Source organism: Centroberyx gerrardi, chromosome 11 (genome assembly GCF_048128805.1).
Source record: "Centroberyx gerrardi isolate f3 chromosome 11, fCenGer3.hap1.cur.20231027, whole genome shotgun sequence".
NCBI classification, from domain to species: Eukaryota; Metazoa; Chordata; class Actinopteri; order Beryciformes; family Berycidae; genus Centroberyx; species Centroberyx gerrardi.
Window position 1 is genome coordinate 26,141,952 of NC_136007.1, and position 26,008 is coordinate 26,167,959.

Consider the following 26,008-nt stretch of genomic DNA (forward strand, 5'->3'; position numbering starts at 1 on the left):
AAAGTACAAGTGCATACATTTTTAGCATTTGTGACCTGAGTGGGAAGTTTTTTTTGTTTTGTTTTTGTTTTGTTTTTTTCTTGTGGGATCACAATGTGTTTTACAATCCCCTAGGACCAGGGTTTAGTTGGTCGAAAACATGGCAAGATAAAATATATTCAGCCACCCATTTTGAGTGCATAGGGAAAGCTTTTTCTTTACGTTAGAAAGCAGTGGCTGTGTGGCATCCTAAGCAGTAATATCTATTTGACATGTCTTAAATGCCAAGAGGATTGAAAACCAAGCTCCCGTCTAAAGCCTGTCAAGTTCCCAGTGAAATTTATTTTAGAGTGATTGGCAATGACATTATAGATTGATTGTTAATTACGTTCAATCTCTACAGCTCAAACTGAGGAATCAATTAAGCGAGTATACAGAAGGATGTCATGTCTGGAGAGGGATCGGTCAACTTAAGCCAATCTCTGTATAACTAGGGACGCGTCTTAATGGTAATGGAGACGCTGATTGCTGGCCAGCCAGACCGAAGCACAGCACAGTGGTGGCTAGTGAAACTGAAGCATGTGAGATTAAAAGAAGCACTTCCCAACGACCTGTTGTGTGGCCTGTGTACTTTTGGGAAGTCTCCAAGCAAGCTTTCTTTTCAGATTAATTGGCCAAATGCACTCCCAAAATCACAGTGTGGGAGTGCGGGGTATTGTTAGAGTGTTCGAGGTGGCGAAGTAGCATGTGGTGGTGGTGTGTGTGTGTGAGTGTGTGCTTTGCCGGGGAGCTGGGGGGCTTAGTCAAACTTTCTGTTTCACCCTACCACCCACACAAGGCGCAAAGGCTGTGAGAAAGAAGTGCAACACATTCAGAAAAAAATAATGGATGCGAGTTAGATAAAGGGAGAGGGTTGGAGCACACAAAGTCTGTGAGGGAGACAGAGATGGAGAGGAAAAAACGCGGAAAAGGAATGGAGAGGCACAAGGGGCTAAAGGGAAGATTAGTACACCAAGGAGCTCCCAGTTTGCTCCGAGCGGCGTCTCATCCGGAGCGTTTTCCGCGTCAGGGCCATCAGAAAGCTTCAGACAGGTGCGGGCTGTTCCATCTGAATGGCTCCTGCTCCCGCGTCCCACATCATTAATCACCGGCCAATGCAACTAATTCTCCCTCGAACCCTCATCATTAATAACACATAGTAGGTGGACATTAGCGCTCGCACCTGTCTTCCTTTTTGCCAGAGTGGTGGAGGGGAAGGGGGATGGTTGCACCGTCTTATCTGGTGACTGAGGGTTAGGAGGAGTAGTGTTTTCTAATTAATTGCTATACATCAAAATAATGGATTGTTCATTTACACTGATGTCCTAAAGGGCCTTTATTCCGGGGGGAGGGGTGGGTGGGGGTACTAAGTCATTTAAATGAGAATGGGAGACAGTGAGCCATTCGCATGAGAAACTAAAGCTTTTTATTTTATTGTGCTTACTGATGCTTCCATACTTTTAGCTGTGAAAAGCAAGGTGCATTCTGCATGCAGGAGGTCTAAAATCTCGAGAAAGAGACAGTGAAGCAGATACGGAATTTTGCTTCGAATACGGAGGCTGGGGTGCGTTCAGTCTGATGAAAGATGACACTGAGTGGAACTGCGTGTGTGTTTTTTTTTTTAAACAAGCACTTATTTTAAGCTTGGGCATAAGGAAGGCTGCCGGCCATTTCCACATCGCAAGGTCGCTTCAGTGAACTGGGTAACCTGGTGTGTGTTTCTAACATAGGGGTGTGAGTCCGTTAACATTTGCCTTCATAGTAGAGACATGCCGATACTTTAATCCTCCACTGGGATACCTCCCACCACTGATACACAATTGGAGTTACTGGATTTTTTTATTTTTTTTTTCTTCTGCTCAGCCAATTGTAGGCGTCTGAGAGGCAAGCATATCCAGGTAGAGATAACAAGTAATTTAGGCATGAAGGACATGAGATTTATTATGAAACCTAAACCTGTTACAACGCCCGAGGTGTGTTTTTTAATCAGGCTTTGTTGCTCCGCGTACTCTCAGGATCCTCCTCTTCTTAGGATTCAGAGGATACCCTCCCTTTTGTGCCCCCTCTCCCTCTCTCTGCAACAGCTTGTTTCACTTCGCCGCTGCTTTGTCTTTCTTAAGCGTCGCATACGCGAATCAAAGCGGATATTTCCCCGCAGAACGCGTCGCCGTTTCTGGGGGTTAGTGTCATTTTTTGGTAGTTTTCCTCACACTTTTGTTTGGGGTCGAAAGAGAGTGTGGCCCTTAATCCTATGAGAGCCCTGCTATTGTTCTGCCTTTATTACATCAGTCTTGCACTTCAGCTGAAAGATAAGCCTTTTAGAGAAATATTTCCATAGAAACCTACCGAAGAAAGAATAGAAACTCATTTGCTAGGAACTAAATGGATTGCCATGATCCATTCATCATTTGACATCGTTGACATTCAACGTTTAACCTTGAGCATAGAGACCATTGCAGTAATTGACTTATAGCCATTCAAGACAGACATTCCTTTATTGGGAGATAAGGCGCTAGCTTTCTAAGGTTTCATAATAGTTTGATATCTGATGGAGAGTATGGGGTTCAAACTATCTCAAGATCTACAAACTCTGAATCACCTTTTAAGAAAAACAAACAGATCCACTGTTATTGCACTCATTATGCTTTAGTAGTTTTGTTAATTTACTTGTTGGGACTCCATTATGGTCTTCGATTTTTGTTGGATAGACCTTTACAGGCCCTAGCAAAATTTTTGTTTCAGAGTGTGTAAAATGTTCCCATCCTTAATTTTTCTGGAAAGAGAGTCAATCTGGCACACTACTTTTTTTATATATTGGTGGTGGGGCGATTTGATGAAGCTCCAGGTAACAATGTTAACGTCTGATTGATCTTACATTCTTGCACTTTCAAGAATGACAACACTTCCACAACAAAAAGTGTAGAACCTTGAAACCAGCAGTTTCTATCCACATAACACAACAAGAGTTGTTATACAGGTGTGGAAAAGAATGGCCTACAGTAAAAAAAAAAAAAAAAAAAAAGTTCAAGTTTCAAGTTCTGAAACTGGATAATTTGGCAAAAACACATGTTTTCTAACTCTTGCCATATTGTACTGGAGATGGACCACAGATTGTCTACCCAGTGGCAGAAGCAAGGCAGCAGAGTAAGTAGACCTCAGCCAGACCTGGTAGGAACTTTAACTGTGCCCAGATGCAGAAGCAGGTGTTTTTAACAGATCTTATTAATAATGCAGCAGATCCTTGGAGGATCCTTTTCGGGCCGAGCTGGAAGAAACCTCTCTGTCTGCAGGTAAACATAAACTGTAAATTCGGGCAATATTATGTATACCAGCTCTACATGCTGATTGATTCTTGGGAACCCGGTGTTGTCTTTACATGGTGGCTTCTTATGAATTCCTTTAGAAGTGCTGCGAGGCCTGTAGTTGTCTGTTGGAAAACAGGTCGATTATTAAGACTTAGAAAGTGCAATCAATGTAGCTTATGACTTATTGATAGCTTGCTTGAACCCTCAATTCAAAAAATCTACTGTAAAGGCATCTGACGATTCGAACCCTTTCTTCCCCCTGCATGGGGCTACACAGCGCTGGCACTTCATAACTTCAGCTCTGGCGGCTTTTAATTCACTCAGCGGTTTTAATTTGAAAGAGCCTGATGAGGAAAAACACCTATTGATTGATCATTGTTCTCGGGAAAGGTCATGCATTTGAAATGAATGAGGCGAACGGGAGGAAGTGGGAGAACGCTCCGCAATTAAATTATGATGCACGGGGATGTTGCGGTGGGGCGGGGTAGGGGGGTAGGGGGGGGGTGGCTTCAAGTGGAATAAACAGTGCGTTCAGGGGAGTTAACGTGACCCATCATCGAAGGCCCAGGGAAGCAAGGAAAACTGATTCTGCTGTCAGAGGTAAGGAGGAGAAGGAGGAGGGGGGGGGAGTAATCATGACTCCAAGCTGCTGTTGTACCTCACTTAATAGCACAGATAGAGAAAAAACAGACAAACAAACACACACGCACACACAGGGAGAGAGCGCACAGAGCAAACACTAGCACGCACACAAAGGTACACAAAGAGGCACGCGGGGGCCGGAGTTGCTTTTTCACGACTCCCGCTTGCACAGAGCGCGCTGGCATGTGTGAGCGCGGGCACACACGCCAACACAGCGGAAGACATCTAATTTTTCATAAGCTCGTATTGATGCGACTTATTGGATGTGTCAGAGAAGTCAAACATCGGGCGAGTGGATAACTACGAAAGGATATTAGATTGTTGCAGCCCAACGGTAGTTATGGCAACCTTTTGTTCAAATGAAAAATGTTGGCGGCTGTGAGTCACTGGTACTTATTGCAAGGGTGCTCTTTTGAAATATGGCATTCTCTTTTATATTAGAGGTTCTGTGGTCACTCATAAATATGGTAATCACGGCACTCATTAGGTTGCCGCGTGTCAGTCAGATATTGATTTGCAGGTAAATCATTCTAGAGGTGCGAGCCGCGTGGCCCAAGAATCTAAATCTGTCTCACAGGGCGCAGTGATTTTTTTTAAATATTTCCACAGATCCTGAGCAGGCGCTTACAGTAGGATGATATTGCATTTTACTACGAGACCAGGGCCGAGGCTGCGGGAGCTCAATTTATCCTCATTCCTCTACTGTATGTGTATTTTAGTCATAAATGCCTGCGGAGTCCAACGGATTGCTGAGTCAGGTGTGCAAATAATTTTTCCCACATGTTCAATAACATGGGAGCCATGTTCCGTTCAGGAGGACCCGGGCGTGTTTGCGGAGCACTCTGGGAGTCTGTGTTCTCCCACAACTTTTGTATCTCTGTGCATTATTTATCAAACATTTAAACAACCTACATACCGGCAAAGTGAAGCAATTTTTTTCATAATTATGCCGTTATCTCGCCGTAATTAGGGCATTGTGAAATAAAGCGTAACCGTTTTTCAATATATAATTTGTTATGCTCTGCTGAGAAAGCAAGATTTTTATCGCCATATATCAAATTAGACTGTCCCCATTCTGTCAAGATGTAAGAGACCAAACCAAGAGAGTGCAAGTACTTTCTTGGCTGTGAATGGATTTTTTTTTTCTTCTTCTTCTTTTGCTTAGGGAGAATGTGGGTCACAAGCAAGTGAAAGCCCAAACAGATGCCTTTAAATCAGAGGCATTGGAATGAATTGATTTGATTAATCTCGCTTTCTCTTTTATTTTGTCGCGTGTTGGACACTTTTGATACATTTTTAAAGCCATTTCTATTGAGAATGTGTATTTTGGGGCCTCTGGTGACTGCTATATATGTGTTGGACATAAATTATTGGGAGCATTATAAGGACAAAATGCAGCCCATATACCATATTCATCCCAGTTACAGTGCGCTGAAATTCTACAGTGGCTGCCCTTTCTTCACATTCTATGATACTGAGCTATTATTGCAAAGTCACCTGTTTATACTATGTGTCCTTCCTTAGGTGTGGAAAGCTAGGGAACATGAGGAATTTTATGAGTACACTTTGTTAGCCCTAAGTAAATCCATGCATGTTGTTTCTCTTGGGGGTGAATATACTAAACCCTTCAATGCAGCTTTTGACCCAAGGAGTGGAGGGAACTCTGCATGTCAGGACCATGTCAGACATGCAGTAGAGATCAATGCAGCGCTGTCAGTGTGATGATGCTGATTAATCTTCTGTCACATGAAAACTACAGGGAAAGGAAGAAAGAAGTGTCTGGTAGCATTTGTTTTCAAAGTACCAAACATCAAAAGAGAACTGTGGAGAATATTCTGAAATGAGTCGGGTATGGAAATGTCTCCAGTTGCTTGCGGCACAAAGAGCGTCCATCGCTGTTATTAATGAAGATTTCATTCCAGTTGCTTAAAAGTTGATGCTTTCATTCATATATATTTTAGGCTCGGGTTTAAGTTTGAGTATAATTGACGTTGAGGTTGCGGTAGATGCGAGTTAGCTCTCATTTAACACCAAAGAATAAATTACAAATACGTATAGGGTTTACTTCCTAAGACTATTGTGAACATTTATTGTGAGCTATAAATCCATAGACCACCTGTGTCACTGCAAAATCAGTCTTTTCCTTCCCTTGTCCCAGTTGTGAGATATGGTGAAAAAAATAAGTTGGCTTGACTGAATCGGCCTGATTGAATTGGCCTGATTTTAGAATAAAATGTATCCTGTGAGCCATTAGTTGCGCTTTAAAGTCCATTATATTATATGGCATCAATCTGTCAGTGGGCCTCCATTTGTTGCTAATGCGGCTTAGTCCGTGTTTCAATGCAGGACTGCCATTTCCACTAATATGTCGCTGCTAAGTGGAAGCTTTTCTTTATGACAGACCTACTGACAGGTAGTGCCATTCAAACTGCTACGGGGATGACAGGGCATCGGCAGAGAGGTGAAAAAGGCTACATGCTGAGTGGCTGTCATACGTTAGTTACAAGAGACCAGACTACAGTCACTTATCCATGTAGGTGGAGATGCCTGTCAGAGCAGTCAGAAGCTCAGCTCAAAGGGTAAATTGTGATTAAGCATCCCCGTTCCTCTTCAGCCCTTTGGAGTGGAATACTTCTGCCTCTTGGCATCGGGAGGATTTGTTTTCCCCGGGATTTCTATTTAATCACGTTTAATTAAAGCGCAGTGCTTATCATGAAGCAAATCATCTATGTCCAGGTAAACATAATTGAAATTGCAGCTAGTCCAGGCAAGAGTTGCCTATCATCTGTAAAGCACGGTGACATCAATGACTTTCGAGGTTTAAAAATTAACATCACGGTGGCGTGCCTTCAGAACAATTTACAATCATCAAATCTCCACTGAACTTACATAAACGCTCAGGTATCCAAAGTAACGGATGCTCGCTTTCAATCCAGCAGCCCTCACGGTTGTTTCACTTTTTCTTTTTAGCCTAAATGTTCTTTGTTCTCACATCCTGCCCACCTGCACAGTAATCCCCGGGGCATATTTCCCCCAACACTACTCTTCCTGTAGGTTTCACAGGAGCAAAACATTAATGAACTGTTCAATAGACTTAGGCTCTTTGGTCCCTGAAGCGATGGCTAATGGCTTGTGGTCCCTCCTGAGAGCTCCCTAAAACCTCCTCGGCTATAGCTCCCATATCAGATCATTACCGAGGCGTCCTTTGCGGCATTTCGCGCACAGTCAGTCTTTTCTACATATGATTAAGCCAGTCGCACACCTGATGAAGCTTGAATGCAACGCGTATTCCCAGTCCGCATCACTTTTCCTTTCATCTCACATGTGTAACCGCTGTCTCCGCGCGGGCTTTGTCAAATGCCACGAGGGTGCAGCCGAGACGGCGTGCATGAATGCCTCACCAGTGGATCGTTATTAATTATCATCAGGCGGAATTATCAGGCTGATGCAACACAAGCCTGGGAATTTCACACCCCGCTGTCACGCTGCATTCCTCGAGATTTTAGCGCTCTGTGCTCAGCAGTTGATAAGGGCAGGGGTGTTTTTGACACGTCTGGGACGGTACGTGCTGGGACGGTTTCCTGGTAGCACGCGACAATGCAATACCAAACCGGGAGGTCAGCTCAAAAGTGTCACTGCGCTCAAAAGATCTTCATGATTTCCATGACAAGAACCCTGTTTCTAGAGAGAATCGATCTGTCATCCAGTACATGTCCGCTATGGGCTATTGAAAACTGGCCTGTATTCACATGGTCAGCATGTTGTCATTTGTCAATTACACTGTACAGACTTTTTTCACATGTTCTTTAACCTCAGTGCTGTGGCGAATGCACTGGGATAAAAATAAAAGGTGAAACAAGTCTGTCTTCGAGAGCCAAACTCGGTGTGAGCGCCTAGTGAGACCTTTCATTCCTCTCTACCTCGGCGCTGTAACACTGTCATGGTGAAGTAAAACTAATTTTGTACACATCAGCTCTAGCCTTTACTCAGCACTAGCTTCTTAATAAAAATTGTATTGTTGTGAAAGTTTAAGAAGGTAAATATAAACACATTTTTAGCTGCAGTCCGCATGTCAATGAGTTCCAATGCCGGCACATGACAAGAGAACAAACTTATGGGTTCCTCTATTATTTTACATGGACTGCTGCGAAGTTAGTTAGATATAGAATATTTTTTACTGTCTTATCCTCAATGTAAAGAAAAAAGAGGTAGTGGTTAAATTCTGGAAAACATAAGTAAGTAAAATAAGTAAGTATTTAGGTATGAGTCTGGACAATAAGATGAATTGGATTACAGATTTGTAAAAAAGCACAATCTAGGATGCTTTTTATTTTTTTTATCATAGTGTTCTTGTTAGCCAGTTCACCTATTGGGCACAATCTGGAATCACTAAGTGCACTGTACAATATTACAGCCATGTCTATGAGTATCACAGATCACCTACTTCACAATGTGCTGATTCAACACAGAAGCTGTTTCAGTAACAGGTTTATACTTCCCAAAATGTCTACAGAGAGGTTCAAACTCATTTTTTCTCAATGCGATGAAATAGTGGATTGATCATAATGGATTTTTGCCTGACCTATCTGCTTAGTAAAGACATGGATGGTTTGTGTATGGCCTGTTAGTGTTTGGGACTGGGTCTTCTTGCATTTCTTGTGATGGTTCTGTATTCAAGAAATTTCAAGTATTTCAAGAAAGAGTAGGACTATTAAAGTGCTACAACAACTACTACTACTACTTTTTATGATGGTCAGACAGCACATACTCTGGCATTTTATTATAAAGCACATTGTTGTATGGCTCAGTTGCTATTATTAACTAGCAAGCCAAGTAGCGTAACGTCACTTTATTCTTCAGGCCTGAGATTCAGAGCGGAGAGCTGCAATCTCACTCAAATAAACCGATAATTAATTACGTCTATATGTTATCGCCACAAATGTGCCATGGGATTGTACCAAATCTGCCCTTATTGTATTTGTGCTGCACAAAGGCATATCCGCTGATTACACTATGTACTACAAACTGTGCTGGCTTTTATACCAGGGAATGAGACAAATAAAGCCACTACTCTTTAAAGGTGTTACTGATGGCAGTTGTAATGAATCTTGCCCTCTGGTTGTTAAGAAAAATCAATTGCAAAACTACTCTTTTATGTTGCATTTGATGTCTAGCAGCTCCTGGTGCTAGGTTGCTAATGCTCTAATGCTTTCAAATAACAATGTGCAAGTCTGTCGTTTTTGTTTTTTTTTAAGGAAAGTGGGCAGTCCATTTGCCTTGGCATTTTTACAAATACATTAATTTGTCTTCAATAATTCAGCAATTACTGTTTAGTATAACTATTTTACAGTGATTAATTGATTCAGTAACACAGGTTTTTCCTTTATTATGTTTGATTGATACATACAGTATATTCTTTTTATGTCCCTCCACCATGGTACATGTTATCATGGTGGCATCTGTCTGTCTGTCTGTCTGTCTGTAGTCACATTGTTGTGAACACAATAACTCAAGAACAATACATGAAATAATCTTCATCCTTACACCACAGGTGCTCCCTATAGATTAGATGAGCTGATTATATTTTGGAACACATTGCCACAAAAATTCCATATTGATGAGGAAAAAATGATTTCCTTGAAACTACTATGACTCCTTAATGCTTTAAAATACAAAGTTGTTAATAAAATCAGCCATTGGTTATGTGATGTTGACATAGAAATATTTGCTAATTAATGCATTAATTTGCTTAATTAATGTAAGTGCTATGCAAATAGTTATGTTCTGCTCAGATGTCCAAAGTTATTAATTATTATTGTTATTGATTTATTTTGATATCTGTCCTTTTGGGGAACGCAGCTCTGTATCCCATCAAGGCCAAAGATACATTTTAAAATCTTACTAACAAATTCTAACTGAATAAATAGATTTCTCTGACAGCTGGGAGATTTTGTTTGCAGTGTAACAAGGCAGCTCTCTGGGATAATACAGACATTGGCAAAAAGAGTTTGTTTGGTGCCAGTGCAAAAATCTTCACAATGTTGGAATAACAGATCATTGATATGACATTCTGCTCAGTTTCAATACGCAAAGCCACTCAGTTTCTGTTCCTACTATAAACGAACTACAACTATAAAGCTATAAACGAAGGGCTTCACTTTAAAATGCTACATCCATTTTTGAAAATTATATTTTTTCTTCTCAAGAATTAATAACAAATGATTGTTTCTTGAGAAATGATAATATGTTTAAGAAAATATCTTGGGATTAACAATAGTAATAATGTTACAGTGTAGGTGTAACACACAAAGTTACAGCTAGTTTAAGCTTGAAGTATCCATCACTATCATACAGTATAGCTAAGACAGCAGGACTTCACAAAGTTTTATTGTGACCAAAAAATACATTTGATTTTGTGGTGACATTTCTAAAAGAAAATTGTAGGCAATTTTTGATGTTTTTTCAAGGAAAAAAATGGGAGGGCTGACAAATTGGAAGTCAAAGGACAAGTGCTTTAGTCAGACTACTGAGGCAAAATTGAAACAATTTGTCAGAGTTGCACTGACCACTTTTCAAATGTATGTGAGTGAATTTATGTGGTAAAAGAGTGTAGCTAGGTTATATTAAAGATACCAAATTGTAACCTTTATTCAGCATTTGTTTTTAACAGTGAATTTAGTTAAGTGTTTGATTGAAGTGTTTAAATTAAACACTTCACCTGTGTTATATTTAACAATCCGAATGCGGGGAAAAAAAAAATCTTAGCAGACAAATGAGCTTTGCAAATAGTAAGGATCATGATTGGCTTTGCACGTGGCTTCTATCCGACAGAGAGAGTGTTTAGTCCTTAGCTGCTCTGCAGAGCGATGAGCATCCCTGGTGCACTCCCATTATTTTCGATATAGTTACTTCCTTATCAAATGTCAGCAGTCTCTTAATTAGTTTGCTCACACAGAAGTCATTGTCTTTTGAAAGCCTATTTCAGGGCATCTCATCCAGCGATGATTGCATATCACAATTAGATGTGTTGGCCAACAATGATGGTCAGCGGTTTATTATGGAATCATTTGCACGGGGGAATCTCATAATTGCTAGAATGTCACCCAGTATTGTGTCTGCATTAATTACCAGCACACTGTAGGGCCATGGGAGGTAGAGGTTACAGAAAAAACCCTGACCAGTCACACCAGCTTGAGCAGAAGGCAATGATAAAGGTAGACTGTGACATTCAATCACAGGCATGACCTCAGATCGCAGTACATTCCTGAGAGTCTCATCTTCTTTTTTTAAAGGCCAGCCATCCTCTTTTCCCTCCATAGTTCTCCTCAGTGGATCCAGATCATAAAGGCTTTAGCGTGAGAAATATGCAATAACATTAAATCAGTTTCTCCAGAATAATTGTGTGACCCATTTTAATGTTCCTGTGACTCATGTTTGGGTTGCAACCCAGACTTATGAAAAACACCAGACTGAAGAAAACTAAAGGAATTCCTAAAGAGTAGCCTAAAGGTCAGTTATGACTAGTCTAAAGGACGTCATTTGTTTACATTTCTAAAGTATTCAGAGTTTGTAAAATTACTTTCAAAATGTAATCAGTTCCTCATTACTCATTACCTGCTAATACTGTAATCCGTTATATAGTTCATATTCAAACTCAATAATGTCATTAGACTTGCATTTACATTTGGGTTATTTTACATTTTGCCTCAAAAATAAATAATTTATCCAAATACATCCCAACAGGCTGACTTATTATCATAATTTGCAACTGGTATCAACTATTTTTCCAACCATTTGGGCTTGTGTGTGAAGGTGAACAAGTTAGAGAAGAATTACCATTAAGTAGTGCAAGTTGGGGCAGTCAGGGGAAGCTAGGGATTGGGAAATGTGAGCAGAAGGCCAGCAACTCGCAGTCCCACCAGAGATACTCAGAACTGGCCGAAAACCTGGTGTTGTGGAACACTCAGTGGTCTGTTTACTTTGCCGAGCTTACATTGCCATGCCATGGTGGATGAAGGCATATGAAAGAAAGAAGATGAAATACACTGACCTAGCAGCAGAGGAGAACAGCCAGGCTGGAGAGCGATGGAGAGCGCCCTGTGGAAGTCAAGTGCTATGGATTCTGAGCCACATTCACTACCAGTTTACTGGTGGAGTTAGGGAATCACGGTCAGCGCTACGTGAGGCCAGAGAGGCAGCTTCTGAAAAGACCAGCCTGTTGACTCTGCTTAAAAAACAAGAATACACCAGTTGGGGTCTAAAGTATAGAAACCCATCTCAAGACTAAGATAGGACTTTGTGTATCATATGATGACGTAGCCATGGTAGCAGAAGTGGGTAGTCTTACATTGTCCTCAGCTCCATTTGCTGACACAATTCAGTTTCTTAACTGCTGTGTGGCCCATTTCAGACCAGCAGGGTCAACTATCCCTTCAGCCTATTTTTGTTGGTACCATGTGGTTTATGAGCTGCTGAGTGGGTCGTTTCAAGCTAGGATCAGCACTTAGCCTATTTGCAATTCCATCAGACCATATCTATCGATGAATGCATTATTAAAAGATGTGTGAAATAATATTTGTGTTTACAATATCAATAAATGGTATCTGGAATCTGATTACTGTATTATTATTATTTTTTACCAAAACTGTAATTGAATACAGTTATGTTTTTTTTTAATATACTGTGATCCCATTATACCTAAATCTGTTACTCTTCAGCCCTGAAAATAATGGAGTGAATTTTATTAAAAGCACAGGTTGACATTTCAGTTAAAATAATAGATTTGTTGTATATTTGATCAGTCATGGATGGCTAAACCTTGCAATTCAGAGAGGAAGAAAGCCATATATTCCTTTATTATTCATTATTATTAATTATTCATTATTATTCACCATTATTATTCATTATTCTGAATTTTTCATTATTTATTCCTTTATTATTATTTATTTTTCCTTGTATTATTCACTCCATTTATTATTCATTAGCTATCAAAGGAAACATCTATTTTAGCTTTGTATGTAGTGTAATGACATAGACTCAATCTGCAACAATGATATCCTCTGGCCTAATTTATATCTATCCACATCTGTGCAAATATTAAATTGCTTTTTATATTTTTGAATCCCATTTGTTTACATTGATTGGTGTTTAGCAACACAACAACGATCTATCAGATAAGTTTTGTTTCCAAAGTCAGGTAAAACTGAACCAGTCCCTTTCCCACAGTGGCAGATGGTAACGGAGCGAAGCTATGGTGGTTAATATTTAGGTTGCATGCTAAACGACCACTCGAGCTTTAAAGGGCATATGGCACAAGTCATACAGGAATTAAATGGCTGGCGGGAACAGAAGGCCAATATCTTCTTCACCTTTTAAGCTGACAAAACAGCCTTTGCATAATATATTGCGAACCACATTGTTCTGGAGGAAAGGTGACAACTTTGCTGACTATTAGTTTGCCCAATGGGAGGTAGTCTAGCTGGTACAGACTGCAGTTATGCCTGCAGTCACATATTTCAATCCAATAATTATGATGGATGTCAAAGGGGATTACTGTTTAATTTAAGAATTACATGCTTTCATATTGCTTCTATAAAGAGCATAAAAAAAGCTTTCTAGTCCTATATGCTACTAATCAAATGAAATGCTTATAGAATACACAGAACCCTCTCTCTTATCCATATGTTTGATAAAAAAGGACATGCTTTGATGCACACAACATGATACTGGCTTTGTAAATGTGATGCATGCACCCTCGTATAAATATTCCAACGGCAGCTGCTGCTTGGCACCATTGAAAATAAGATATTCTTTAAAAGATAATTCTATAATGTGACATTATAAAGAGTACAGGATGTGGGACAGCAACAGATTAGCGAGCAAAGAGAGCCAAAGATTCAATCTCCTCAACAGATAGCGGGATCAAAAAGACAAAACAGGCCTGATGTGTGACTAAAATAGAGTGGAATGTCTTTGATGTGCAACCTAAGCAGTATTAACGGTCGGTGACCATGTTGGTAAAAGAAAATTAAGAAAAATTTGAATCTGGACCTATTTCTCTGTCTTAATTCCCTCTTGATAGATTGCTCTGGGAGAATCCACAGGCCACATGTTGTTTTATGCATTTAAATTCTACGAGGCTAGAATGAAATACATATGTGTATGCAGTAAGTGCAGGTAGATCATATTATGATCGTATCGTTGACCAGTAATATCCCATTCGTATGCATGAGCAAACATGTTGTACAGTATGGACAGTTACTGCACTACCTCAAACAAATCACACACGGCTTAGCACTCTAAATCCTACAGATATCTAGTTTTAGTGATGAGATTGATAGAGGGAAAATGTCTTTTAACTGTTACACAACTTAAAATTTGAAGAAATTGTAGGTATTTGTCAGTTCAGTTGTGCTCATTTTACTAATTGAGGTCAACAGTTCACGGACATCTTCTCAATAAATGTTCATGTTTTGTTGCTGCACTCTGTACTGTCAGTAAATGTGCATTTAAGGACTACATTCATGGCCTGTCTGCCTGTGTCAAACTTTGTCTTTTGAGTTGTAACGTTGTCATTTTTTACAGTATCATGATGTGTTATATATCCCTAAACTCAGCAGAACCTTAGGTAACAAGATATGTCGCTCAATAAACAGTACTACACTCTGTAATAGTAAATTAGAATGAATGAAAGAATGAACGAACCAACGAACAGCCTTTACACATGGAAGTATGCCTTTACACCATTGCTTTACTCTTTAATGTGGTCTGAGAGGTCAGAGGTCAATCAAGTCAAACGTGATGACACCATCAAAACACGTGGCAACAAAGATGGCCGATAACTGTCGGTCTGTACACACACGCATAGGACGAAGCAATGTACAGGCCAATAGGGAAGCCTTCCCAATGTTTTATTGCTTTGCGTAGTCTTTTATGGACATAAGTAAACCGGAAAGCTCTACTCCTCTAGTTTCAAAGGAAAAAAAAACTCATCTCTCCAGCTCAAAGTACTGATACACAGGAGTTGTTATCGCCATACATTTTAGTGGTATTGCCTGCGGTACCTTCATCCCCAGAGGGATCAGTATTTCATAAAAAAATATGTGGTTTATTCATTTGTATATTAATGCGTGCCCCTCTGTTGCTGTTTACCCTATACACAGGGTGCATCTGAAAATCCCCTGATTAAATAAAGGTCAAATTCAATTGCGTTCACTAGAACAGAATTTAATAAGGAGTTGTATACACCATAATTCAAAGTTTACCTCTTACATGCACAAAAACACTATCTCATTACCTAGTTTGCCTTTCACATACCAAAAAACACGACTTAAACTCACATAAACACATAAACAATACTGTGCTGTCCCCGACTGCTACACCTCTCGTAAACATACAGTAAATTGCTCTGACCTTCTCTTGTAAACCTTTCAAATTCACACACAAATTTTCTACCACTCATTACTGTAGCATTCAGATGGCCATACATTCCTTCCATTAGTGTTTTCCATCCAGCGCTGAAACACTTACACACAAGCGCATGTAACCTAGTGAAGTTACACTTCACATAGGGTGAATTCAGCATAAGTGGGACACATTTTGCATTTCTAACTTCTGTGACATCTATCAACCTCTATCCAACACACCAGCCCAACACATAATACATTTCTGAATCCCTCAACATGTTGCCTAACCAAATAAGATTCATGTTGTCATCATATTTACAGGAGGCATGACATTCATTTGTGTACAGTGTGCCCAAAGCCAAATTTCCGAAATAATCGCTTGTCACTTCAAGTATTTTTGTTGTAGTTTTTATTTCCAGAGTTGGGTTTTTCTCTGAAAGATGAAGCCGTCTGTCTTTTCTGCTGCTTCACGGAATGAAGTGCAAGATGTGCTTTCGACTGAAACGTCTGTCACATAATTTATCTCATACATTGAAACAAGCCAAATAACAGTGATTCATTTGACGTTTTTAACAACTGGTTTAAAGAAAATCATATACAAGGACTCGGGTAGAATCAATTCACATAGCTCATCTTGATACTGATGGACTAAGGGGTTAGACCTCAACTAATTCAAATAATTATGAGATAAATGTCATCCTACTATAAATGAGGAAATCTCTGTCCGTCCGTCCGCATCCATTTTGCTCCTCAACGGGTTGGCCAATCAATCTGAAACTGCACATGGCCATTGAGCATTGGCATAGGCAGGGACTGACGGAGCTCATTTTTCCATTTTCACAAATTTACGCTGTTTATGCGCCTTTTTGGCAAGTCTGCACGTAGTTGTGGCGCGCGCATCCCCGGGTAGGGACTAGTGTGTATGTAAGAGACATTTCAGTAGAAAGCACATCTTGCTCTTAATTTTCCACCTCGAGAGAAGTAAACCAGTGACAACAGAAAGAAAACAGCATTCTCTTTTCTTGCAATGTTAACAGTTTGTGTATAACCTTTTTTTCTGTTCATGGAATAGGAATGTGTTACCTTTGTCTTTACTGAAAATGATTTGTGTTACACGTTGTTGAGCTTGTCCCCAAGTAGTCCTATAGTGGCATTAGCTAGCTATGAAGTGGGAACAGGTTTGTCCCATTCGTGGAATAAGAAGCATTGTGTGTCATTTCACTTGCGTCAGAGGATTTTTTTGATTCCCGAGCAAGGACACCTTTATCATGCAAAATATCTGTTGAGCAGCAAAGATATGAACACAATCCATTGCTCCAGTTTGTCCTCCAGCAGGGATAAGTGCTTAAACAACTGCAGCAAACAAACTTTCTGGACAAACCTGTAAATACCAAGCATTCCTCTCCTTCACGCACACTCTAAACAGGGGTTCTGTACTTTGAGCTGTTTTACACTGGTGCACGTGTCTTGAATCGTAATAATATTTCATGAAAAAGGCATTTATCTTGGAATTCCTTTTTCTCAGGAGCAGTCAGCCCAAACCCAAACAAAAGGAGCCCTGACAGTAATGTATAGGCCTAATTTGATTGTGGAAGCAGCACTGATACAGTCTCCTGGGTGGATTGATTTCCTGATAGCAAGAGGCCAATATCCAGTTGACAGTGGTCAATGCCCTTTTAATGGCTTATGCAAATTACCATCCATCTGAATGTTAGTCTTTTATTTTGTCACTGAATGAAATGCACTGATTTGCAATCACTAGTTTGTTACAAGGCCGTATAAACTGTCAGTGACGGATGCACAAATACTTGTCATCAAATATCTGCTACCAGACTAAGATAGGGCATTGAAAAATATCCACAATAATAAAAGTCATTACCACAAGCATGTGCAGCATGTCAGCAAGCAAAGCACAACAACTTGAGAAAGCAACTTTTCACCCATAGAAGAATGTTAGTTGTCTCTAAGTAAAGAAAAAATGGATTGTATTTGAATAATTTTTGTCCCCAAAATAATTGTCTGTATTGTTCAGTAAACATATTATGTCAGTAATAGCATGTGAATACATTTTACTATTTAGAATCAGTACCAAAACACACAAAACATTTGCTAGGTGGTTCTCAGAAGATGTGTTATGGGGGTTGAAATGCTCTAGGAGATAAACAGAGGATGTATTATGGTGGTTGAAAACAAATCTAATTTGTATTGCAATGGCCAGTGCAAATGCCACTAATGGGAGTACTAGTACACCTATTAAATAAATAATCATTTTGTGTTCCATTTACTTTGTAAGTAGAACAATCATTCACCCCGAATGTGTATTTTTCAGCTGAATGCCACTGCCGCTTCTCCTTTTTATTCAGTAGCGGTAGATTTGACATGAGTGAACATTTACTGGTGATAGTTTGACAGCCGCCATTGTATCCCATCCTTCCTGTGCAAGGTTTTGCACCAAGAATGTAGTAACCATTAATTATTATAATTAGGCTTCCAGTTGCGCCATTTTACCTCACAGTCACTAAAATAAAATAATAGTTCTGTGGTGCCGTTTCCAAAAGCCTGGCTCCTGGGTATCATAAGAACAGGTTGGCACAGACTGGAGCAGAGCACACGAGAGAAAAACTCCCTCCACCAGATCAAAGGTGAAAATATTGTTGTTTTTTTTATCTCAGAGATAAAAGTAGCTGGTCTGTTTTTCCACTGAATTCCCAACTCAATTTTCCATATATTTAGTTACTAAATTACACTTGAATTAGGGAAAGGAAACAGCTATAATTCAAAAGGTTACCAATATTTCTAAGGTCTCTCAAGAAACAAATATTATTTCAGTGTTATGCATATTTCCAGTGATTTTAAATGTTATTTTCAATATCAATTGACTCTTTTAAGTGTGAGAAAATCTGATACCAGGCAAAAAAAGTCATTTTTTACAAGGACAATAGCAGTAAAAATCAATACCCGATGTTAAATCCCAAAACTGGAATTAATTTGGGCATATAAACTGTTTTACTGTAGGTACAGTATATTTGAACAAATTCTTGAAGAGTTTGACTTCACAAACAATACAAATGTAAACCTTTTACAGGATTAAAATTCATTTAAAAGTAATTTAGGTGTCACATATGGTCAGTCTTGTATGAACAGCTCCATCACTTTGACAGTGAAAAATATTTCTTCAATTAAAAAAAAAAAAGAAAAATCCAAACATAAATAGCAGGGGCAACAATATTTCATTGTGGCAATTGTATATTGGGGCTTAAAAGTAGTTGAAATACTTGAATAACTGTCTTGTGAATTTTCTATATTTTTAAAGTAGTTTCCACCTTGTCAAATACTTTAAGTAGTTAGGTGAATATGTTTAATATCAGTTAACATTGATAGTGTTCAAATATAAAATGTGTTTATTTATTATTATCATTTTTATTTTTTTTAATCATTTTTTATTATTTTCTGTTTTGACAGAGTTTAGCTGGTGGGATATTACAGGTAGGGGTCAAGTCAGTGCATCCTGCGCTATATGGAGTTTTACCTAGATTAGAGTCGGTGGAAAAACATGAGATGTGTTCTGTTATGCTTGCTGAGTAAGTCCTAGCTGACGGAGGGCATAGTATGAAAATTTCCAAAGCGCAGTCAGTAAGTAACAACTAACCCTTGTTGAACCAAGTCAAACAGTTGTCCCATTTGCAAAAGGTCTAACCCACTGTTCCACCCATAAGATACCCAGGAGCATCTGAAGTGGGCTGCTGAATCATCGTTTAAGCCTCGATAAAGCCTGACAGGCAGGAGGAAGATAAGACCGATTTTACTTTTGTGATGAGTTTGCTGTAGACTACACAACACACTGCATGCTTGCAGAAATATTCACCTGCGAAAACTGCATAGAAACTATTAAACAGCAAAAACGGTGGCTATGGCAGTAATGCGTTCAGCCCCATGGGATTCTCCCTATCACAGCAGCATTGCAATGTGGTAACTATTGCAGCCCCATGGGAGATGGGAGGGGATATAGTGCCTGATCCTATTCATTTCTAAGAGTCCTCCATGCACTGTATTGTTCACATTACACTGCTACAATGCAGAGGAGAAGAATAAGGGAGAAAAGAGACTGTCCCTAGCGGCGAGATTAAAAATGCCCTTTAGTTAAATGTACAGGCTTCATAAATCATCCATGCAATCAGGGCCGGATCTACACTATGGGGGGCCCGAGGCGAAATTTTCTTTAGGGGCTCCCACCACCCCTTACCCCACACATAATATAGACGGCAAGTACACAAATGGTGTTTTAAGACTTTCAATATTTGCAATAACAGAATTTCAAATAGTAATGTGAACATTAAACACTGAGGTAGATATGAATAATAGTGCACTGGAACATAAATACAACATTAACATATAAATGCACAAAACAGTTAGGAAAATGGGACAGTACTGTATTATCATGCCTTTCATTTTTGACACAGATAAGTATAAATTTGTCATTAATTACATACGCTTTGCCAGTAAAGTGGCTTTTAACTGGATAAACTATAACTAACAACAAAGTGTATTTTGTCAACCTAATTATGATCAGTGAATATAGATTGTTTTGATTAAAGGGTTAGGGTCACGTTTCGGTAACCTACACAGAAAAAAATGATATAACCTAAAAAAAAATTAAAGGTTAAATGTGTAATATTTCTGCTTAACTGAAGCATAATATGACCAGTAAATATCAGCAGAGGTTCCCGAATGGTAGTGAGTGAAAGGAAACAGCCACGGCACAAGCGCTGCGGAGATTTCTGCATTCAAAAAGGAAAAAACAGGAATCGTGGTAATGTCAGTATCCTAATCATGGCAAGCATCCATCAAACAAAATTATGCACTAGCTCGTTAAAACATGATAGAACATTCATTGTTGTTGATTCTGAAACCGTCCCTTGGTATTTCCAACCAACGCCACCAATGCTGATGATGTGTGGGGGGTGGGTTTGTTCACAGTCTGAAAACATCAGGCTATACCGTCATAAATCTACAGGACCATAAGACAGGCAGCAACATTCACCAGCTACCTACTCTAGCCTTCAGGGTGAGTGTGTGGGCAAGTCATTGGAATTATCAAGTGGGCACCTTCCTTCACCGATGTTTCGTTGAAATAGGCCCAAGACACCTCAGGAGGTCTCAACAGTGGATTCCAGCATCCTGGAACCAACCCCCTCTTTACCCACTCACAGCAGTGCCCTGCTGCTACCTAACACTTTGTTTTTAGTAATACTACCTTAGCATCTACACTGACTAGTTTAGTCTCTACCTGTACACACTCCTATCTTCACCACTCCATTAAATGCATTTCCACGCTACACTTGCCTACCAAACACACTTAGGCCCTGCTTATGCGGGCTCTAGGTATTATTACCAAACTAATGTTAACACAAGGCTAACCTAGTACTTTTTGTAAACACTTAGGCCCCATTTATACAGGCTCAAGTTCCAGTACGCTAATGTACAAAGCTAATGCTAACACAAGGCTAACCCAGTCGTTCTTCTAAACACCATGACACATATCTGAATCATGATTTCTGCTCTCAAGCCTGCCCTCCTTGACTTCTTCTTTCCACAGCTCCGGATGAATATTTTCTTGTCGGAGGCACCATTGTGTCATCATTAAGTAGCACATAATAATTGATCAGATAGCTGCTGCAGCACCTGCTGCACCAATCAAATCCATCCACTCATACCACCTACCCACTGACATGGGGGCCCCTTGGCTCAGCGCCATTGATCGGCTTTATGTTTGTGAATAATGTAACGAACAAGAAAATATACTGTATTTTTTTTTTTTTCTTCGAGAAAAGAAGGTGCGGGGCCCTCTGCAATGGTGGGAAGCCCTACACAATTGCATATTCAGCATATAGGGAAAGACAGCTGCGCATACAATGTAGGCCGCCCTCCCTTTTAAATAAGGCTCTGCTTCCTGGAGCGGGTTGTAGCACGATCACGTCTCTGTACACGTGAGAAGGCTGCTGCTCTACATCAGTGCTGACAATCAGGTGGCTCCGTTAGTGGACAAGAGGAGGAGTGTTTATCTCCTTGGAGATAAAGATTTCAAATTAAGTTATTTTGGAGTTATTTTTAAAGACTATTTTTGAACATTTTTGTTGCTGACCAAAGGTCTTTTGCACCTGCAAGTTCTTTATTTGTAAGTACAGGAGACAAAAAAGACTCTGAAACCTAAATTTGGTGATAGTGTGATAGTGATAGTGAGGAGAAAAGGCAGCTTCATCTTTTCTCTTCACTTTCACCATCACATACTCTCACTTCCAGAACTGCTGGCTACCATTCCTTTGACTATTTTAGACTTTAACCCTACATTTGGTGTCAGAAGTGCACTAAGTGGTGCCATTCTGGAAAAGTGGGGTAATCTACAATTGGGCAAAGCACTGCCAGTGCTGGGTCAGGAGGAAAGGGCTGTAAGAGGATTGCCTGCACCCAGTCATCTCCTTGGGGACCAGGCAGTGCCAGAGGATATGGTCGCACTCGCCTCCATATTGCAGCAGTGTCTTCGGTTCCAGAGGGAGCTGTGAAAGGGAGAGTGAAGGTGGGCCAAGAAGGTCATCAAAAAAAAGATAAAAGATGATGGCAGATGCAACCAAACTTTAGTCTGCCCTTCACCAGCCAGTCTGATGCCTCGGGCAGGAGTGCTGGTGGAACGTGACGGCAAGGTGAGCGAGAAGAGAAAAGGCCAGTGGCCGGTGTCAGCAGGAAACTACTCCTGAGGGAGACGCGGTGCTCGGCGGGGCAGCTGGAGTGTCTAGCCATCAAATGGACCGTAGACCGTTTCAAGTACTGTCTGCTGGGTAGAGAATTCAGCTTAGAGACTGACCACAGGGCCCTCCAATGGTTAGGAACCATGAAACTCCAGAATTACCTGCTGGCTCCCGTCACCGCAGCCACACCGCTTCACATCAAGTGTCTTCCGGGCAAGTGACTTCCTGTCTCACATCTCTGATAGCAAGTTTTTCAAAGGAGGGAGAAACGTAAAGGGAAAGCTCACCCTGCATTGTGAATAAGGTTCTATTTCCTGGGCTGAGTTGTTGCACAATCACATACTGTATGCGGGAACGAGACTCTGGTTCCTGCATGTGAGAATGCTCCTTCTCCATGTTGATGCTGACAATTACACAGTGTGATTAATGGACTAGGAGGAGGGGGGGTGTTGGTTTGATCATGTGTAGCACAGTCTTGTCAAACCTTTAACTCTCCTTGGAGATATTTAAACAGTGAATGAAAGCTTTATAGCTGATGATATCTAGCTATACAATCACAGTGACTCATTCCCGTTGACGACTACCCCTACTGCTTGTCTGATGGTACCGTCAAAATTATATTTCATATTATGGCTGGTTATTGCATGTCTCTGATTGACTGTGCGATTGCCTCCTGCAAGTTCTAGGCCTTCAAGCTATTTTTGAGGTAGTTTTCAAATGTATTTTCTAATTATGTATTTTCTCTTTGAGCTAAGGCCTTGTGCACCTTAATCTATTTTATTTGCAAGTAAAAAGAAAAAAGAGCTCTTAAACATACTTTGGACTGATGCTGCTTTTTTATTTTCACTCCATCACCTCTAGAACTGCTGGCTGCCAATCATGAAAGCAGAGATAGTGTGTTTTAGGCTTAGTAATTACCCTCTTTGTATTTAGATTGGGAATTGCAGTCAGACTATCACTACAACACCTTCATGTGCATCCCACTAAAACAACAGATTCCAACGAGCGTAAACATAGAGGCCAGTGTAATACGACTCATAAGTTAATGGTAATTACTGTTCTTTTTTTTTCATATTTTCTGTCTTTGCCCAGTAGCTTCCTAATGGATAGGCCTCCACAGATAAATGTGATAATGTGGGATTTGGGCGTGAAAGTGTACAGGCAGATAAAATGGCATGTGACGCCATTCCCAGATCACAGCCAGTCTCTCTATGCCAGAGTCTGTTGTGGTTTGCTTGTTCTTTCCTGCCTCTGCCAGCAAAATGCTGGAGCAGAATTTTACTGCTGTGCACAGAACACACAGTTGTGTCAGATAACAATGAACTGAAAAAACGAACACATGGTTAGGTTTTTGGAGCACTCTCTTAGATTGTTGGTTGGGGCAAAACCTGTGTATACTCTGTGAAAAATGTTGCTCAGAAATTATTCCAGTGGAATGAAATCATATCTCACAAAGTGAATGTTGCTGTGTAGTCATTGCATTATTATATTAGATTGGCATTGGCAACTTTTCACTTTTTCCTGCCAGTGAAAGTGTACATTTTAGCAAAACATATTAATTATTTTACAATAACCTTTCCATCACAAGGCAGTGCAAATATTGGACTACTTGTATTAAAAACCAAAGAAGAAGTCCAAGGCACTCTACTCTGATAGCCAACGTTAAAAGCCATTTTTGTGTCCCTCCACCATGGTACATGGTATGCAGGACATTATGTCGTCATGGTGGTGTCTGTCTGTCTGTCTGTCTGTCTTTTTTTGAAGCACCTTTCTGCATACATTTGCATATTAATGAGGACAAACTGATTTGATTGAAACCACTATAACTCCTTAATGCTTTAAGATACAGAGTTCATGTTAATGCAGCCCACGTGTTATGTGAAGACAACTATCTTGACAGAAATATTCGTTAATTAATGCATGAATTAACTTAATTAATGGACTCATTAGCATAACGGGTTGTGTTTAATATATCATGGTGATTATGGTGGGACATTACGCAGCTCAAGTGCCTTGTTTTACACTGGCTACCTGAAAAGTCAAAACAGTGTGTCTTGGACACTCTTTGGTTTTTAATAGGTTCTTTTAATACCTGCTCTGAAGAGGACCTGTTGATTGCTTTCTGACGGACATTTCTGCGCTCGCAAATCTTTGGTCTTTTCTATTGCACTGCTTGTAATTGGACTGCACTAATCTGTCTACAAAAACTGCACAGAGTGCTGTCTAGGCAGCAGAGCTCCTTAAGCTAATGGCTAATATTGCCGTGGTGCTCCACCGAGTGCTTTTAGATGCTCATTTGTGCCGGCTGCCACCCGGTACTTTAATGGCTCTCTTATTAGTTATCCAGTCATGCTATACTGACACTGATGTTGTGCTGGACTTATGATCATCATTGCAGGCCACTGATGGTGGACGTTGATGATGATGGTGATTGTTTTTATACTCATTTATCCAGAGTAATATGTGATGATTATGATTTTTCTTTATATTGGGCACCAGGGCAATTCAGATTGATTGATCAATTGATTGATCAATGGAGTGGGTTTTTTTTTGTAGTTATCTAGTTTCATTGTAGCCATGTCTAGTCATGTCTGGTCATGTGTCATGTGGCACCGTTTCATTGCTTGGACTTGCATTGCTTGCGTCATCTTGTACATGTTGTTGATGTGTATACTGTACCAGCTGCTGTGTGACAACACAGTTTATCCTCAGGAATCAGTAGAGTATTGATTCTATTGTATTCAATTCTGTGTTGTTCTAAAATTGTAAGCTGAAATCTGACACTATCACTGGTAACAATGCAGTAATGAGCACAGATACATGCACACATCCAGTCTAAGCAGGTTGAGTGGGAATCAGCAGAAAGTTGATAAAACCCACACACTGTTAGCTCCTTTCTTCACCAATTATTGTGACAAAAACTAACAGACGGAGTTTCACTCCAACATGGATCCTTGTCAGGTTGCCGCCATCCTTGCCACTTGTAATCAGGTTAGAAACTTTTGAATTCAAACTAGACAAGAGACGATTGTTTCACGGAGAGAAAAGGTCATTTGGATTGCGAAATTGTCTCAGAGACAAAAATGATCTTAGACCAGTGTTTTTCCAACTGGTTTGACACCCAAAGTTGAGTTGCAGGAGTACTGAAATGGATTACCATATTCTTTTTTTTGAAGCATCTGTTGGTTTTTGACTGGGATAAAATTCTATGAAGGTACGGTTGAAGCTGTGCTGCCATAGCTTTCCCAAGTCCCTGTAATTTAACACAGGTTGAGTAAAATACTTCAGGCTAGCAGTAGATAGCCTAAAAATAGGGTGAATAGAGGAAAGTTATGTTAGAGGAGCCACATTGTCCACAAAATTAGAAAATATTAAAAATGTTGGTTCCTAGAAAAAGAGTTTGGAAGTCAGCATTTCATGAACAACATGAACTAATAATTATACTATTAACTTATATTCGACGAAATGTGATAAATGATTCAAGTTAATTTATTCTTATAGCCCTCCATCACCACCATAGAACAAAATGATGTAACACAAGGAAGCAAAACAAAGCACAAACAAATGATCCTTTTAATATCATATTGTTTAGTTTTTAGAGGCACAGTGAAGCAAAAGTAACAATAACCCAATATATTACAGTGCTGATTACAATACTGGGTAGGTAATCATGAATGAGATTATATTTTGAAAGTAAACCTCCCATCCGTGGCCATCATTAAAGCAGTCGCACTCATAATCATGCAATCATAAAATAACACAGTAACTCAACACCACTTTGTCACCCTCAGTCTGCCTAATATAGTTATCCATGATGAAAATGTTCAATTACCTGTGCTAGCAGTTCCCATGGTTATATGCAACAAGCTGATTATCCCTAGCCCACAACCTTTTC

At 39.9% G+C, this 26,008-nt stretch overlaps 1 protein-coding gene across 3 annotated transcripts in view; it reads left to right on the forward strand.

The window, feature by feature from the left end:
- Positions 1-26,008, forward strand: part of opcml (opioid binding protein/cell adhesion molecule-like) — a 239,642-nt gene that overhangs the window by 208,743 nt on the left and 4,891 nt on the right. The gene's annotated exons all lie outside the window — the stretch shown is intronic.